The sequence below is a fragment of the Lactuca virosa genome, chromosome 4 (genome assembly GCF_052849685.1).
Source record: "Lactuca virosa cultivar CGN04683 chromosome 4, Lactuca_virosa_CGN04683_v6, whole genome shotgun sequence".
Classification (NCBI taxonomy): domain Eukaryota; kingdom Viridiplantae; phylum Streptophyta; class Magnoliopsida; order Asterales; family Asteraceae; genus Lactuca; species Lactuca virosa.
In genome coordinates this window covers 33,758,635-33,761,821 of record NC_136429.1, presented here as the reverse complement: position 1 = coordinate 33,761,821, position 3,187 = coordinate 33,758,635, and the positions used below count along the sequence as shown (strand labels likewise).

The 3,187-nt window shown below is 41.0% G+C and overlaps 1 non-coding gene across 1 annotated transcript; it reads right to left on the bottom strand.

Annotated features, from left to right (window-relative positions):
- Positions 1 to 299: 299 nt before the first annotated feature.
- Positions 300 to 406, bottom strand: LOC145110188 (small nucleolar RNA R71). Its single transcript, XR_013709569.1, has one exon. It is a non-coding gene; the product is annotated as a small nucleolar RNA R71 (small nucleolar RNA).
- Between the last annotated feature and the right edge of the window lie 2,781 nt (positions 407 to 3,187).

Sequence of the window (3,187 nt, the reverse complement as noted above, 5' to 3'; positions counted from 1 at the left end):
TCCCGGCTGAAACCAACTTTGAGCTCAAGGGACACATTTTAGCAATGCTCAAGGTCATTCCATTTTCCGGAAAAGACCATGAAGACGCGTTTCGGCACATCGATGAAGTATTGGACATTGAGAATTACTTCAACGTTCCAAATGTCTCGCGAGAAGAAGTGTTACTTAGAATGCTACCAGTAACCTTCATAGGAGCAACAAAAATCTCGCTAAAGTCCCTCGCACCCTGAGCAATCATAACTTGGACGAATCTACGCAATGCTTTCATTGACCAATTTAGCCCACCTTCAAAGATAGCCAAGCTTAAGAAGAAGATAACAAACTTCCAACAAAATGATGGTGTGTCTTTGTTTGAAGCTTGGGAAAGGTATAAAGGTATTATTAGGAATTGCCCCCAACACGACTTAATGTGCAACAAGAAGTGTCTATCTTTTACGATGGGGTGAACACTACAACAAGACAACTCCTTGACTCTCAAGGACCAATGAAAAAGAAGGAACCAACTACGATTAAGGATTTGATTGAAGAATTTGCAAAACATTCGCATGAATATCATAACCTACGAGAAGATGTTACAAGAGGCAAGGGAAGTTTGGATGGAAGCAATGAGAAGATAGCGGCAGTTATGGAAAAACTAGAGTCGATGGACCGAAGGATGACGAATATGGATCAATCTATCCATGCAATTAGTGTGGGGTGTGATAATTGTAGCAGGCCTCACTTGACCAAGGAATGTGACTTCGACGAAAATGAAAACTAGAATGCTCAATCTTGTTACTATAGTGGTGACAGGTACGATGAAGATTGGATGAAATTGAAGAATGAGTGGCTGCCGTATGATGAATATAGAAAGCTAAAAGAGGAGAAGTACAAGCAACAAGGTCGCGGGTTTTATCAAAAGGAGAAACCGACTCCCGAAAATAAGAACAACTTTGAAGCAATGCTTGCTCGATTTGCAGCCGCATCCGAAAAGAGACACGATGAAACTGATGTTGTTCTCCGAAATCAGCAAGCCTCGATCCGTAACATCGAGCAACAAATAGGACAACTTTCGAGGCAATTCAACGAGCGCTTACCGGGCACACTTCCAAGCAACATGGAGACCAATCCAAAATCTCACGTCAAGGTCGTAACAAAAAGGAGTGGTAAAATTACCAACCCTTTAATTCCTTTAACTGACAATGATTCATCAAATGTGCAGCAGTCGGAAGAAGAAATCGATTAAGAAAAGGCCACTGCCTAGCAGCCACGACCTGGTGACCACAGGCCCACGACATGGCGATTAGTGGAAGAAAATAAAACTCTTATAGTCAAATCATATCAGCCGCCTCTTCCATATTCAAGCTGGGCTAAGCAAGACAAACAAGCTAAGGACTACAAAAAGTTTTTGGAACACATCAAGGCTTTACAAATCAATATCATGTTCATTGAAGTCGTTGCACAAATGCCAAAATATGCCAAGTTCCTAAAATACCTTCTTACTAACCGAAAGAAGACGGAGGAAGCTTCGATTATGATATTAAACGAGAATTGCTCAGCAGCTATGCTCAAGCAGTTTCCAAAGAAGATGGGAGATCTAGGAAGCTTGACACTTCCTTGTTAATTCGAAAATCTTGCAACTAATCATGCTCTTGCCGATTCGGGAGCTAGTGTGAATTTGATGCGATATTCATTTTACAAGAAGTTAAATCTCCCCGAGCCAAGACAATTCATCTAGCCAACAAGAAGGTGACATTCCCGAGATGTATTTGTGATTATCTTTTGGTTAAGATTGATAAGTTTGTGTTTCTTGCAGATTTCGTAGTACTTACATGGAAGAGGAAAATCAAGTCCCTATTATTCTTGGAAGACCGTTTCTTAGCACCGTGCGAGCTCTTGTGGACATTAAAGAATCAAAGCTGACACTTTGGGTTGGAGAAGATGCAATAACATTTGGTGTTGATAGAGAAATGAAGCAATCGGAGATTAGCGATGACATGGTCTTTTCGGTTGACACGTTCGACTCATTTATGGATAAAGAGATGGATGAATGGAAGGAGAATGGAATAGAAGGTTACATGAATTTGAAGGAGGATAATTTTGATGCTGAACATGACCTTGAAGAACTGGAAAGGCTACTGGAAGAAAGCGATTTTGAAGAAAAGAAAAGGCTTTCCAAAGAAGCCCCACGACGTGGCCATCAGAAAACTCACGACATGACGGGGAAAAAGAAGCCCCATGGTTTGGCAATTAGAAGCCCACATCATGGACACTGAACAGAGCCAAAATGCAAGTCTCAAACCCTTATCCGATCATTTGGAGTACACTTTCCTAGAAGATAACGAACAAAAGCTTGTGATCATAACATCATATTTGAAGCCTAAAAAGAAGGAGAGCTTGGTAAAGGTGTTAAAAAAACAAAAGAACGCCATAGCATGGACGATTTCTGACATCAAGGGGATAAGCCCTTCATATTGCTCGCATAAGATCATTTTGGAAGAAGGCTTAAAGCCTGTAGTTCAGCCACAACGTGGACTCAATCCGAACATGCAAGAAGTGGTGAAGAAGGAGGTGATGAAGTTGTTGGATTCCAAGATTATTTACTCGATTTCGGATAGCCAATGGGAGAGTCCGGTTCATGTGGTTCCAAAGAAAGGAGGGATGATGATGGTGACAAACGAGAGAACGAGCTCATTCCTACTAGAACGGTAACCGGTTGGCGAGTGTGCATCGATTATTGCAAGTTAAACGATGCCACTTGCAAGGACCATTTTCCTTTACCCTTTATTGATCAAATGCTCGAACGATTATCTGGTCACCTCTTCTATTTATTTTTATATGGTTTTTCAGGTTACTTTCAAATTCCGATTGATCCAAAAGACCAAGAGAAGACCAGTTTACATGTCCAAGTGAGACTTTTGCTTATCGACGAATGCCTTTCAGGTTTTGCAATGCGCCGACCGCCTTTCAAATATTCGTGACCGCTATCTTTCATGACATGGTGGAGAAGTTCATGGAAGTCTTCATGGACAATTTTTCTATTTTTGCTCATTCATTCCATAACCCCTCTAACCTTGATTTAATGCTTGCTAGGTGTGAAGAGACCAAATTGGTATTAAATTGGGAAAATATCATTTCATGGTTAGAGAAGGAATAGTGGTAGGACATAAGGTTTACAAAGCGGGGATAGAGGTGGATCCAGCAAATA